Consider the following 16,459-nt stretch of genomic DNA (forward strand, 5'->3'; position numbering starts at 1 on the left):
AGCTGTCTCACACACTAAGGACCGGCAGGAGGATGCGAACGCTGCCTGGCCCTGTCAATCAAGACTTGGAGGGAGGTGACAGAGGTGGGAGAACAGAGCCTCTAGGAGCAGGAGCAATGCCCCCCCCCCCTCTTCTAGAGGCTAATTTGCATATTATAAAAGTTACATTTATGGAGTAACGGGGGCATGGATAAAACTAGGAACAGGCTCACAGACAAGAATCGTAACTAATACAGACCACAGACTGAACTCCTGCTGCTGAAGCCAGTCATGTGACTAGACCCATACTGCAGCGGATGTAAACACCGCAACGTAGATCAGAACATGTGCAGCGACCGGACCGCAGGGACAACACGTGAGCTACAGTGGGCCGATGGGGGTAGTAGTAGTTTTACTCACGGTTAGCAGCGCTCCCTGGGCAGGCGTGCAGTGAAGTGAAAGACCAGTTCCTTCAGGGCACACTCTGTTGTGCAGGGATTTATGCCAGATGGTGGTTGAGGTGCCCTTGGTGGAATGGGTTTTTTAGGTGCCTTGGAGGCAGGGTCCCTTATGCTCGTGACGCCAGCGCTGTAAGGTGCAAAGGAAGGTGGTAGAAAGGAAGCGGAGTCAGTGGTTGAAAGCAATGGAACCTTTACTTGATCAATTGTCTCAGGGCAGTCAGTACAGTTCATTTATATAGCAAAAGCAATAATCCAAATATCAGTTCAGCTGTAATCCTTGTAACAGGCTTGGCAGAAATGGCTTGTAGAGTTTCCTCTCTAACAGGTGGGGGAGATTCCTTCTTACATCTGTCTACACTATGTCCACACTTGAGCACTCAGGTACTGGCTATAATAACGTCTTACTTGTAATCAGCAATCCACAGGGTGGTCTCCCTAACGGCAGGGAAAAACCTCTGCTCCATTCTTTGGACAGGCTGCTTTCCTAAACTCTGTTCGACAATGTCCATAGAGGAATGTGGTGATAGACAACCACGCGTATAGTCGTCCGGTTGTGTCCAGGTGCTTTTAGGCTTCTCCCGGTCACTGGTGCTTGTGGAGCCCATAAGCCAATGCTGCTTCTATCTCCACTAGATTCACTCTATATCCATAAGAAACTGTGGTCTGTGCTAGGTAGCTGTAATATTGCTTACCATGCTCCGTCAGCCTGGCCACAGCCAAGGGGCTAAAATGGCAGCTTCATCCTGGACAGGTGCTGCTCCACACCTCCTCACACATAACTCCCTTCCTGTTCTCTCCCCAGTTCCTTTCTTTCTTTTTTTTCCTTTGGCACACCGCCAGATATATATATAAGTGGCGCCAGCACCACCTAGGGGTGAATAGATGTAATAACACTCCCATCTGAAACAGCCTGTTATAAGGAATTTACCATTTACACGGCAATACATTGACATAACATATACAGAAGTGCCCACCACCATCACTGAGTGGGACACTGCACATGGACTTGTGGGAGGCAGTAAGGAGGACCAGAGTGGAGCAGGTAGGTATAAGTCTTCTGTTTAAGGGCACTTGCAAAAAAATCATTATTCCTGGAGATCCCCTTTAAAGTAATACAGAGCCAAGAACAGGCTCCCTAAATAGACACAGAACCCATGAGAGCAGAAGACCACTCTACCTAAACACCAATATAAACTCCAGACCAGTACCATAAAAAAATACAGACCATAGAACCCCTAAACAAACACAGACTCCAGACCCGTCTTTCTGAATAACAGCAGATGACAGATCAGAACCCCCTCCAAAAAATTAGATCCTATAGCAGCCTCCCTAAATAGAAACAGACCCAGACTATACTCCCCCCAACAAAACTTAGATAGTTTCTAAGCCACAGCCTCTAACACAGACCTAAGATAACACCCCCTAAATGAATACAAACCCATGACCAGGCCACCTCGAAAATGCAAATCCTAGACCAGGCTCTGCAGAGACTCATCTCTCTGTGTTCCTGCAGTTGCCTAGGATCAGACTGGCCAACTTGAGTACCAGAAGATCCTCTGGTGGACCCAGGCTCTGATGCCATAGTGGGTCCCAAAGATCCAGGAGAAAAATCCCATTGTGGCTGTCTTTGGAGCCAATCACTTGTCATCAGAGCCTATTTCTTTGACCCCAAACTTTATTGATGGGATAGGAGTCAGGCCTCGAGAATAATTTCCTCTGATGGGCCCCAGGGAACCACAGTCCGACACAGTTTTGGATGACAGTGTCCTGACATGGACTCTAGTGCCAGTACGTTATATGTGGGGCATGAGGGAATAAAGAAGACCACACAAAGGTAGGTATTTAGTCAGGACTCAAGCATCCAGGAAAACTTAATAACTTTTCCTGGAACCCAGCAGGTCTCGACTTTTTCCGGGAGCCTTCTGGACATTCCCGGAGACTTGGCAAATACAGTAACTGAAAACAGACTCAGAGGCTTAGGCAATAATTACATCATCTGAAGATTGTACTGAGCTCCATGATATGGCAGGGTAATTACTGAACAAGTCGAGTTCTCTGATCTAACAAATTATGAAATCACTTTTCTACCTCAAATCCCAAGACAACCCTCTGCCTCCCTCAGGCCACCAATTATTCAATTACCAGTAAATTGCTCCTAAACTGGTATGTGGTGGAGCTTAATTAACTGAGAAGAGACCAGAAGCGGTGGCTCCAGCTGCAATCTCCCCCAGCTACATGGTCCCTGTGACGCTAAACAATGAGGGAAGCTATAGGAAAAGGGAAGAGATTGTATTTTATATGAACATCACATTATAACATAAAAATAAAATCAGTATATTATTAACACAAACATATTGCATAAAATCATAGGCACCATGCTGGTATAACCTGGGCATCTCCTGTAAATAATTATATATGTACAGCTGGTATAAGTTATACATCTTCTTCTATAGAGTGATATGGACCATGCTGGTTTAACCTGGGTATCTTCTCTAAATAATTATATATGTACAGCTGGTATAAGTCATACATCTTCTTCTATATAGTGATATAAACCATGCTGGTATAACCTGGGTATCTCCTGTATATAATTATATATGTACAGCTGGTATAACCTGGGTATCTCCTGTATATAATTACATATGTACAGCTGGTATAAGTTATGCATCTTCTTGTATATAGTGATGTGGACCATGCTGGTATAACCTGGGTATCTCCTGTATATAATTATATATGTACAGCTGGTATAAGTTATACATCTTCTTGTATATAGTGATATGGAGCATGCTGGTATAACCTGGGTATCTCCTGTATATAATTATATATGTACAGCTGGTGTAAGTTATACATCTTCTTGTATATAGTGATATGGACCATGCTGGTATAACCTGGGCATCTCCTGTATATAATTATATATGTACAGCTGGTATGAGTTATACATCTTCCTGTATATAGTGATATGGAGAATGCTGGTATAACCTGGGCATCTCCTGTATGTAATTATATATGTACAGCAGGTATAAGTTATACATCCTGTATATAGTGATATGGACCATGCTGATATAACCTGGGCGTCTCCTGTATATAATTATATAATGTGGGGACTTGCTCTGGTAGAAAGGATTAGCAGACACAGTATAGAGGCAACAACAAGTTCTTTGGATCAAACAGTTCAGTGTTTTATTCGCACTTTAGGCAAGTGACAATAGTCCATATATAATGCTTGCATCTGCTTTACTAAGTGCATTATTATCTTATTTCTGTGATTTTCTTCAATAATATGGCCAGTGACATCCGCAGATTTGTATATCATACCGTGCAGGATGTTTTTATCTTAGTTTTTTCTGTGATTTTTTTAAGTGACAAAACAAGCAGTCATATTCAAACAAAAAGTCACCCTGCGGTGTTGGTGGTAATCCACACCATGCGGCAATTATGCCTCAAAGAGTACTTGCTGACAGCAACACCAACCTGTTTTCACGCCAAACAGGTAGCAAGCCTTCATCCAGACACAAGGCTCCCAGATACCAACACAGAGACTCAGCTGCTGAGGCCAGCTGCCTATTTAGGACAGCCAGGTGATGTCAAAACCCGGAACGGCACTTACACTCCGGTCCAGTATTTGACGTCACCTGGCTGGAAACCAGACCAGCTGCACATGTTGGGAGGAAAATACCTGCCTTCCCAGACAAAACCCCTCGCTGTGTCACATACCACCCCTACTTTGTTCAACCCTGAGGGGGTGAATACTGGCCAGACAGTGTACCCGGGACAGGGAATCCGCATTTCCCTGTAACTGGCCTGCCCTGTGTTCCACCGAAAACTTAAAGTCTTGTAAGGACAGAAACCATTGGGTGACCTGGGCATTTCTGTCCTTGGCCTGGCTCATCCATTTAAGAGGGGAGTGGTCAGTCACCAGGCGGAACCAACAAATAATAGCGGAGAGACTCGAGTGCCCACTTCATGGCCAGGCACTCTCTCTCCACTATACTATACCTGGTCTCAGCTGGGGTGAGCTTGCGGAAGAGGAAGACAATGGGATGCTCCTCCCCGTTGATTTCCTGAGACAGTACAGCACCGAGGACTACTTCGGAGGCGTCGGTCTGTACTATAACAAGAGGCAACACTGTCTCTATCCGATCTTGCATCTGGGTAACGTACTCAATGACACTTTTATGTGGAGTGGATTGTTTTTCCTACGCCTCTTTGGCCACGTCCAAGAGACAGCGAGGGTGTCTGCCATATAGCAGTGCAAAGGGCACCTCTCGCACTGCGAACATGAGATAGGGCAGAAGGAGGTCCTAATCCTTCCCTTCTTTAGACACTACCTTTTTCAACATATATTTTAATGTTCAGTTAAACTGTTCTACCAGACCATCCGTTTGCGGATGGTAAATGGACATCCGAAGCTGTTTTATGTGCAGCAACTTACAGAGTTCCCTCATCACCATATACATAAAAGGGGTCACTTGGTCGGTCAGAACCTCTTTAGGTAGTCCCACTCGGGAAAACATCTCCATTAACTCCTTAGCTATGAGTTTGGCCGAGGTATGTCGCAGTGGCACCACCTCCGGGTACCGAGTGTCGTAGTCTAGAATGACTAAGATGTGTTGATGCCCTCTGGCGGACTTTGGTACTGGGCCTATGAGGTCCATAGCTATTCAGTCAAATGGTACTTCGATAATCGGGAGAGGTACTAGGGGACTACGGAAATGTGGCTGGGGGCTAGTTATCTGGCAGGTCGGGCAAGACTTACAAAACTCTTCCACTTCTTTGAATATGCTGTGCCAGTAAAACCGCTGTAGAATACGATCCTGAGTTTTCTGCAGTCCCAGGTGACCCCTGAGAACGTGTTGGTGGGCTATATCTAACGCAAGCTTGCGATAAGCCTTGGGAACCACAAACTGTTCAATAGGTTCACCCCGTAGTTGGTTTACCCCATACAACATATCCTGATGAACCACAAATCGGGGAAACACAGACTCTGCCCCAGGTTGTTTTGGTTCACCATCTACTATTAAAACATTTTCCCAGGCGCTGGATAGGGTTGGGTCCTGGCATTGGGCCGTACCAAATTTATCCCCGGAGACATTGAGGTCTGCCGATTCAGGACCCGGCGGCAAGTTCTCCACGTCTCCCACCATCACACTCAGTGGGGTTGTCTCCCCCTCTTCCACTGAAGGGACCATCACCCCTACCGCTTGCCCTTTGGTCTCAGGTTCCCAGTGTTCTGCTCTCCCACCTGAGCCGGGCCAAACTGCTAGGATTACCCCTGTCTCATTGGTATCCATCACTCCCATAGCAGGCCACAGTGCCGGGAAGCCTGGGAAGTCTCTCCCTAATCTGAGTTCGTAATGTAAATTGGTGGCGACGGTAACCTCATGGGTCCACCTGCCAGCCACAGTGGACAGAGACACCAGGGTGGTGGGATAGTACTTTAAATCTCCATGGATGCACACGACCCCGACTTTTCGGCCAGTATACTTGGCGGGCTGCACCAGGGAATCTCTTACCAGGGACACCAAACTCCCTGAGTCCAGCAGAGCTACCGCAAGAGTGTCTCCCACTTCCACCTGGCATAGGTGGCTATTGTCTATAGTCTCTGGATTACCTGTTGCACACAGCTTTCTGGCATACAAGGAGTGGCGGTAGACATAGTTAGTATCCATGGGTTCGCCCCGATGGGGACTGTTGGCCCTTATGTGGCCAGGCTCCTGACACCACCAGCAGACTATCGGAGCTAGGTCTGTAGGGGGTATATCCCAGGCGGGTTTTGCTGGCACCAGTCGCCACGTCTGGGGAGGAAATTTCCGGGGTTTGACTGCTCCCTCCCAAAAGAACCCCCCTGAAGAGTCCTAGTAGCCTCATATCGCTTCACCAGGTCGACCATCTCAAGGGCATTACCAGGAGACACCTGGCCATTCCAGTGCTGTAGAGGGTACGGCGAAGCCCTCCAGAATACATCAGCCAACAGACGGTCCAGCATAGCAGTGGAACTCAGCACGTCAGGCTGCGGCCATTTTTTCAACCGGTGTAACAGATCATAATACTAAGGTCTCGCAGGTTCAGCCGGGTTAAACTCCCACTGATGCACCCGCTGGGCCCAGACCAACACATTCACCCTCAGTCTTGCCAGAATCTCACCCTTTAATGTCATGTAATCGGCCGCTTGATCATCTGGTAAGTCGAAAAACACCTGCTGGGGTCCGGATGCCAGGAACGGAGCGACGACCTCAGCCCACTGATCTCAGGGTAGCCTCTCCCTCACGGCCACCTTCTCAAACACCACCAGATAGGATGTCACTGGGGCACCTCTACATAGGTGACAGGAACATAAATTTAAAAAAATCGTCTATTACATTGTCAGGTGACATTTTTCTAATTTTGCCGGATAGAAACCCCTGCTCTGCATAGTTGACAGGGAATAAAATTTTAGAAATTCTTCATTAATTGATGCGCGCCACATCCTTTCATTCAATGCTTAAACTTAAAAAAATTGTCCCACTTTTACACTTTAATACTTTGTCCCATATTTCCGCTCTATAATTTTAAATTTGAAAAAATTAATCCTCCCTTGCATGTGGTCTCTCTTTCTCATGCTCCCTCTCCGGCGTGGAACCCTGATTCGCCGATAACCGTGATCAACATGGTAGGCTCAGAAAAGAACATCGAAAGTTGATAGAGAAGATATCCAAATGGATGGTGGACGTCACAGGGACGTGCAATCAGGTAGAAGTTATCTAGAGTCAACAAAGCGGCAGCAGGGCCTCTCCTGACTAACGTTTACAAATCAAAAATACCCCAGTGACATTCCCGAGAATTTTTTTATTAATCATTCCAATAACAGGGCATCTTAAGAGTCCTGTATTAATATTTATCGTCACTACCTCCCCGAGTCGGGAGTGGGTAATTGCCGCGCCCCCTCCTTAACTTGGAAGCTTATGCTTCAATACTTTGTCCCACATTTTCACTCGATTACATTTAATTTCATCTATTGACCTCCCTTGCATGTGGTATCCTTTTCTCAGGCTCCCTCTCCGGCCTGGAACCCTGATTCCCCGCCACCCGTGATCACCATGGTAGGCGCATAAAAGAACATCGACAGTTGATAGAGCAGATATCAAATTGGATTGTGAACATCACGGGGATATGCGACATGGTGGGGCGGTAAGTGTGCACACGCCTACACGAACTGACTGACAGGGGTCAGCCCCTGCAACTTCTGGGTCTCCAAATTGCGCACATGGCCTAAACTTGCCCTTTACCCCTTTGAGGTGCTGGCCTGGCCATTTGATGAGATCACAAAACTGGTCGGTCGCAGCCAGGGCACCATCAGTGACATCGTATCTTACGCCTTCTTTCTGGAACGTGCATTGCGTCATGTTCCCAGGGGGGGGCTACTCCATCCAAGTCAGCAGGAGTCTGAAGAGGAGTCAGAGGTGGATGGTGGCTGGGGGGAGGAGGAGCAAGAAGAACAGGCTTTGAGGAGGACTTTAAACTTTTCGTCAAGACACTGAACGATCCTCGACCCAAATTAAGACCCTTACTGGTGCAGACTGCAGCCCCATAACCATCAGACGGCATCTGAGACTGAAGGGCTTCAAAAACAAAAAACGTCTTCAAAGACCTCGTCTCCTTGAACGCCACAGAACTGCTCGTTTGGACTTTGCAAGAGAGCACCAAACATGGGACATTCAAAGGTGGAAGAAAGTTTTATTCTCTGATGAGAAAAAATGTAACCTTGATGGTCCTGATGGTGGTCTATTGTATGTTGGGGAGACAATGTAGATGATGAAAGATCGCATTAGCAAACACAAATATACGTAAAAAGAACCTCTTGTTACCCATACCTTTTCATTTTCATACTCAAAAACATTCAATTGCGCAATTGAAATATCAAGTTATAGAGCAGGTTCATCAACCAAGGAGGGGAGGTGATTTAAAAAGATCATTACTCAAAAGGGAGGCTTTCTGGATTCATACTTTGGAAATCTTCGAACCCAAAGGCCTGAATAGAGATTATGAGGTTGTGTGTTTTTAATTTTAATATGGGATGTATTCTCTTACAGACCACAATACCACAATCATAGTCTGGAGGATTTTTCTTTTCTATATGGTGACCATGGACCACAGTAAGAAAAATACACTTTGATTATATGCCCACGTCTTTTCCTGTTTACTTAATGAATTGATGATGTCATGACCAGGTGATTGTCATTTGTGTCTATAAAATGTTACATTTAGCATCATGCGAAAAAAAAACATAGAGAGTCTAGGTTCCAAAAAATGACGTTCTTTATTCCAAAAATATATTAAAATCCAACATGGCAACCCGGTCTACGCGTTTTGGATCTGCTAATCCTGATCCTTACTCATGACAGGTTGCAAACAAAAAGACTAGGGCTTATATAGCTGAAGTTGCCAATCACAAGTGATTGGGATCAGCAGACAAAACACACACCCCTCTTGACATCACACTAAAAAGTTGGAGATACCATATAAATGTAAAGACATACCTTAAAGGATAACTGTCATATTTTTTTTTATTTGCTAGATTATTAGAGCTAGGCATGTAGACCTGAGTTAGTCTGTCAATGATTGTCAAAAGATCTGTAATTACCTTATAACAGCTTTCATTAATGTCTCCTGTCCCGTTCCACTGCTCGCTTAAAAGACCGTTGCTAGAGCTCATCTGTCTCCGGCTAGGAAGACAGAGGGGCGGTCCTCCACATTGCAGTGAGGAGGCGTGTCTCTCAGTAATCCAATCTGATTGGCTGGCAGGAAGCTCCTGGCTACAGCAAGTGTGTATGTGACCTGAGGGAATGCAGTTTTGACCTCAGAGAACTGGCAGAGGAGCCATCTTGAGAAGATCCTCATAATGTAGGATTCAAAACGGCCGTGACTAAGGGGAAAACTAAAGGAAAACAGTGGTAAGTGAAGAAAATAAAGATTGCTTTACGCATAATGCTGCTGCAGCAGTAACATATGCTGAAATTGATTTTTTGATTGTGGCGAAACCAACCTCGCCACTGGGTTTTGGAGGGGCCTGGCTGCTGGCCTCTTGCCCCAGGCCTCATTTGTTCACAAAGGACTTGAACTAACTTGAACTCCTGGTCTAATTCGTGCTATTTTGGGATGTTAAATGTCTGTGTATTGAAAAGGGTTGTGACATTGTATGTTTAAATGGTGATTTCTGTTCTGTTGTCCCCACATGTGTATTGGTGATTTCCCTTTGTCTTGAGAGATAATTGGATTACTCCTCGGGTGTCAGGGCAGAGAGGAGGAAACCATGATGCATTGTGGGGATGTATTGTCTCTGTGTATCTTGCAGTGCTGCATATCTGTCCTGTGTCACAGTCTTCATTCTGGTCCCCTAGGGGCGTGTCCACCAGATGGGGACCTGCATAAATACGGGCGGGTAGCCCTCAATAAAGAGTTCCTGTTTTACCCTTTATCATGTTGAGGCTGATGTTTGGGTAACTGATCGACGCTGGGGATTGCTATACGCTGGGAGATTTGCTATACTCCCCTGGCTATAACTACTAGCTCTTTTAAGAGCTGTTCCTGCTCTCTGGTTTTAGGAGAGGTTCACCCACTGGAGCCTTGAGCCTTGTCGTAGGTCCAGGGTGGGTAGGAGACGGTGAGACCTCAACCAAGCTTCGGCGGTTCGTGGGGTCTGCAGTGCGTACGGTGTCAAGTGGAGTGCTTGGAGTCCTCGGAAAGCACTAGGAGCATCCATTTAACGGAGGTACCCGGTCGGGGTGCTAGGAGATCCGTTACATTGATGAAAATAGGAAAGTTAACCTTTAAAAATAGCTCAACTAAACAAATACATATATAGAGAGAAGAATCAGTAATGCCAAATCAAATCATGCTTGCGATTCAATCCTTGCGGGACACAGGAGCCCATACAGAAGATCCAGAAAGTTTCCCTGTTCAGAAGTTTGTGCTTGTGGTCTCCACCCCTAACAGGTGGATTAACTCTCTCCAAACCCTGAACTTGAAAACCTGCAGTGTTAACTTGGTGGACAATCCACCTGTTAGGGGTGGAGACCACAAGCACAAACTTCTGAACAGGGAAACTTTCTGGATCTTCTGTATGGGTTCCTGTGTCCCGCAAGGATTGAATCGCAAGCATGATTTGATTTGGCATTACTGATTCTTCTCTCTATATATGTATTTGTTTTGTTGAGCTATTTTTAAGGTATGTCTTTAAATTTATATGGTATCTCCAACTTTTTAGTGTGATTTCGGGGGGGGGGGGAGGGGTTGTCTGCTGATCCCAATCACTTGTGATTTGCATCTTCAGCTATATAAGCCCTAGTCTTTTTGTTTGCAACCTGTCATAAGTAAGGATCGGGATTAGCAGATCCGAAACGCGTAGACTGGGTTGCCATGTTGAATTTTTATTTATTTTTGGAATAAAGAACGTCACTTTTTGGAAGCTGGACTCTCTATGTTTTTTTCTTATATATTTTCAAGTGTGCTTTAATCCCAGCGCAGTCCGTGCATCCATCTCAAGTGGAATTAGGTGAGCGCAGCTCTGGACATTTTCTTTTGCATTTTGCATCATGCAGTTGAGGAAGGCTGGACGGGCCGAAATGCGTCCTGTGATTTTGTCATTTTATTATGAAATAAAGCATACTATATAATGGATACAAGTACGCTTGCTGGGATTATCTGTCATGCCCCGCTCTGACGATGTGCGGAGGTCGGCCAGGATAGCAGCACGAGTTTAGTGTTTGTTTTGGAGCCGTGCTGGATCCGCCTCTCATCAGGTGCACTGGGTGGGGTCATTAATTTAGATAGCACACCATCCCAGTGCTCTGAGCGGATTATAGGAAGCTAGGTCTTGGAAGCTAGGAAGGAAGGTTGTCTGTTCCAGCTCAGTAAGATAAGTGTGGTTTTAAGTTTGGTTGTTTTGTGTCATCTCTCCCATCCAGGTTCTGTGCGAGCAGGCTGCTCCTATTTCTCCTCTTCACCATCTCAGGGATTTTAGGGAGTTTCAGCCCAGGCACGGGGACACATCATACCTACCACCAAGGTCTGCATGTGGGCTGAGCAGTGCAGGGAAAGAGGTCAGGTATTAGCTAGGTGACCCTTCCCCTGTCTCTTGCCCAGAGCCTGGTTGGTGGTTCATTTGTGAGTCTGAGTGCACGTCCGCCGTGACATTATCCTTTGAATTTTGATATGGTGATTGCCCTTTCCCACACAGCGTAACAAGAGGATCGTGAGCTGTCTGATTTAGTTCTGATTAAAGTGAATGGGGCCCGCTGCGAAAGTGATATGGACCATGCTGGTACAACCTGGGTATCTCCTGTATATAATTATATATGTACAGCTGGTATAAGTTATACATCTTATTCTATATAGTGATATGGAGCTTGCTGGTATAACCTGGGTATCTCCTGTATATAATTATATATGTACAGCTGGTGTAAGTTATACATCTTCTTGTATATAGTGATATGGACCATGCTGGTATAACCTGGGCATCTCCTGTATATATTTATATATGTACAGCTGGTATAAGTTATACATCTTCTTGTATACAGTGATATGGACCATGCTGGTATAACCTGGGCATCTCCTGTATATATTTATATAAGTACAGCTGGTATAAGTTATACATCTTATTCTATATAGTGATATGGAGCATGCTGGTATAACCTGGGTATCTCCTTCATATAATTATATATGTACAGCTGGTATAAGTTATACATCTTCTTGTATATAGTGATATGGACCATGCTGATATAACCTGGGCGTCTCCTGTATATAATTATATATGTACAGCTGGTATAAGTTATACATCTTCCTGTATATAGTAACATGGAGCATGCTGGTATAACCTGGGCATCTCCTGTATATAATTATATATGTACAGCTGGTATAAGTTATACATCTTCTTGTATATAGTGATATGGACCATGCTGGTATAACCTGGGAATCTCCTGTATATAATTATATATGTACGGCTGGTATAAGTTTTACAGCAAGACACGGAGGCTCCTATTGCTATCTCTTCCTTTACTGTCCACCAATAGCAGCAAAGAAATTTACATAAAGAACAATGTAACCATAGTCCCTCCCCAGACAGCCCCTATAACAGGCAGCTCCTCCTCTGGGTCTTCCTCTTTCTTTGCTGCTGCCACCAGATAAGTGCTGCATTTTTGGTTCTCTCATTGTTATAGTCCCTCAGATTTCATTGTTATCCACATGTCTTATGGCTTCATTGTTTATTGTCTGTTATCTATATATATTTTTTTATATGGTTCCCTTTATTTTATGGACAGGGGGTTGATTCCTGTCTGAGTTTCCCTCTCTTTGCACCCCCCCCTATTATATTCTTGTGCTTTATTTCCCTTTATTTTTGTGGTGATTTACTACCGCACCTCCGTTTTTTCCCCTTCTTGCTACATTTATTTGTTTTCTCATCTCCCCCCTTTACCTGCGGACGGCGTCCGCTTCGGTCATCACCTTCTTGGTGGCCGGCGCTTCTCCTATTGCGGCCGGTGCTTCTTCTCCGGCCCTGTAGGGGTTTTGCGAGATCTCGCGAGATCCCGGTGGCCACTTTGGATCGGTATTCTCCCCATCTATCGCGGGTTTTCGGTGGCCATCTTCAGTCCCTCATAGCTGCGCTCCGGATCGGCCGCCGAATCTCCTGCTCCTGCCGCTTTGCTTTTAGGATGATTAACCCCTACCTTACCACTCCGTTTTTCCTTGTGAGTACTGGGACCCCCTATAGACCCTTTAGGCCCTATAGTCAGCTTCCTTAGGGGGATTATATCTGCATTATGTCGGCCCCTGAACAGCCTTCCACCCAGGCCTGCCCACCTCCTCCTGAGGATGTTGGTATTGAGAGGGAAGACCCTCATTCTCTAGCACTACAGCGGTCTGTCTCCAGTGCTATAATGGCTGCAATGGACTCTATGTCCACTATATTGTCTGCTAGCATTTCTCAAGCCCTTGCTGCACACCCTCCTACAGAAGCTCTGCAGGCTGCCCCTTTAAGGGATCTGCCATCCAACGCCATTGACACTCCTGTATCACAGGAAAATAGAACTGGTGTGCGTACTGCCACCCATGAGAGCGTGCTGGGATCACGCAACAGAGTCTTGCCGCGCCAGGCAGAAAGAGCGCGTACGTGGAAATGTGCTAGAGCACAATCGGGCACTGACTCTGACAAGGGTTCAGATGTAGAGGCATTTGCGGATAATAGCTATCCCTCTGATGAGGATGCCCCTAATCTTGGGCCCCAGGGGCCCCATACCTTCGACTTCGCTGGTCAAGGACTCGGCTTCTCCCATAGTCAATTTAGAGTCTGCCTTGGTAAATCCTTCGGGCGAACTGATGTTCGACCCAGACGCCCTCCACCACCCTAGGTCGGCGGAGTGGCTTCCTTCGGACCATGTGGGCAAATACCTTGAGTGCTGGGTTCGTCACCCGCTGAGTAAAGAGGTTCGTAACAAGGACTCCGCCTTACGGAGCTGTCAGGACAAGCTCCTTGATGTTTTCGGCCCCCTAACTAAGCTGTTAGAAATGGCTGAGGCGGCCAGAGCAGATGGCTCACAGATAGACCCCGAAGAGCTTCGCGGGTGGGCCCAAAGAGCGATTTGTATCGCTGGAAATGCCAATACCTCTTTGGCCATTGAACGGCGTAAGGCCATTCTTTTTACGATTGATCCCAAGCTGGCCAACCTTGCCCTTACCGAGGCAGGTAAAGACGCACAGGGGCTTTTATTTGGCGACTCTTTTATAAAAGATCTAAGTCGCTTTGTAGGAGCGTTTACGGCAGGGGCCGCCTGTCCGGCCGATCCACTTTTCAGGCCCGTAGCGCGGGCCGAGGCTTCTTTCACCAGAGACCCCCTTTCCAAGATCAGAGGAACTCATCGCCGTTCTTCCCAGCCAGAGGCGGCCAGTGGCGTTCCAGGTCCTTCCGTGGGAACCCCAACTCCAGAAGACCATTCGGTAAGTCCTCCCCCTGTGGGGGATTTTTCGGATCATTACATCGGGGGCAGACTCCGTCATTTTTTCCATGCCTGGTTAGACATCACGTCCGACCCGTGGGTCTTGTCCACAGTCAGGGGTTTCCATATCGAGCTCATAGACTCCCCATGCCGCCTCCTCCACCCTCCTTTTGCACTGTCAAAACCCGATTGCTCCCTGGTAGATCTGGAACTTGTGTCTCTGTTCCACAAGCGGGCGATAGAGCGGGCTCCTCCTTCTCCCGGGAGAGTCCTCAGCAATATCTTTTTGGTTCAGAAGAAGGGCTGTCAGATGCGCCCGGTTATAAACCTTCAGGCTCTGAATACCATAGTGCGCTATCGCCACTTCAAGATGGAGGGGATTCACCTCCTCAGGGATTTACTTCTGCCGGAGGACTGGATGGTGAAATTGGACCTCAAGGATGCTTACCTGACGGTCTCAATTTCTACTCAATCCAGAGACCTGCTCAGTTTTCTATGGAGACGGGAGACTTGGCGTTTCACTTGCCTTCCCTTCGGTCTGTCATCAGCACCTTGGTGTTTCACCAAACTGATGCGCCCGGCCATGTCTTGGCTTCGCAGTCGGGGCGTTCGTTTGATTGTCTATCTGGATGACATTCTTATCATGCATCAATCAAGGTCGGCCTTACTGGAGCATCTAGGCTGGACTTCGGATCTGCTTTCGCGCCTCGGTTTTCTCCTCAACCTGGAGAAGTCGTGCCTGATCCCTCTACAGAGGATGGACTTCCTGGGGTTCACAGTGGATTCAGTGTCCGAATCCCTCAGCCTCCCGATGTCGAAGCTGCGCTCCATTCGGAAGGAACTACGGCATGCCCTGTCTGTCCCTCAGTTGACCTTGCGCCACCTAGCCCGCATCATTGGCCTGCTTGCCTCCTCCATCCAGGCAGTATTTCCGGCTCCGCTGCATTACCGCGCCCTTCAACGTCTGTAGATCGCGCACCTTCGTTCAGGTGCGGCGTTTGCGGATACTGTGGCACTGGATTTGGAAGCCCGGGAAGAACTCCACTGGTGGATCGACAACCTGGAGGCATGGAATGGCAAGGCGATTTTCGGCCTTCAACCGGAATTTACGGTGGAATCGGATGCGAGCCTAGAGGGCTGGGGGGCCCACTGCAACGGTATCTCCACGGGCGGCCGCTGGACAGCGGACGAGACGCGCCTTCACATCAATGCGTTGGAACTTCTGGCCGGATCCTTTGCCATTCGGAGCTTTACCAATGGGATGGCTCATGCCTGCATCCGGTTACGTATGGACAACGTTTCAGCCGTTCGTTACATCAACCATTTGGGAGGTACCCAATCGGCAACTCTTGCTCGTCTCGTGAAGGAATTTTGGTCCTATTGCCTGTCCAGGGATATCGTGGTTCAGGCGGAATACCTTCCCGGCCTCCACAACACTCAGGCGGACCGGAGTTCCCGCTGCTTTACGGACAGCAGCGATTGGAGGCTGGCCCCGAGGATATTCTCTGTGATATCAGATTTCTGGGGTCCTTTCACCATAGACCTGTTTGCTTCGAGACTCAACGTGCAGCTTCCTCGCTTCTTCAGCTGGCGCCCGGATCCGGAAGCTGTGGACGCGTTTCTTCAGGATTGGTCGATGTCTCTTCTATATGCGTTCCCTCCGTTTGCAATGATTCCGAGGATGCTGCTGCAAGTTCGTCGCCAGAGGGCCGACTTGATCGTGGTGGTTCCGTTTTGAGTTGGTTCCCGGCTCTGCTAGAGCTCCTCGTAGACGTGCCCCTTCTCCTTCCAGACCACGCGGATCTTCTTTGCGACCCGCGGGGGTTGAGTCATCCTCCTATGCTCGAGGGATCCCTACAGCTGCTGGCGTGCCGAATCTCAGGATTCCTGGAGAGGTCGAGGGCATTTCGGATGCAACTAGGCGCCTCCTTGACAATGCATGGGCTCCCGGCACCAGAAAATCTTATCAGGCAGCCTGGAGATCTTGGGCTAGCTGGTGCTTGGAACGGGACGTGGATCCCATTTCGGCACCTGTAAGTCACTTATTAC

This window comes from Bufo bufo, chromosome 1 (assembly GCF_905171765.1).
Source record: "Bufo bufo chromosome 1, aBufBuf1.1, whole genome shotgun sequence".
Lineage (NCBI taxonomy): Eukaryota > Metazoa > Chordata > Amphibia > Anura > Bufonidae > Bufo > Bufo bufo.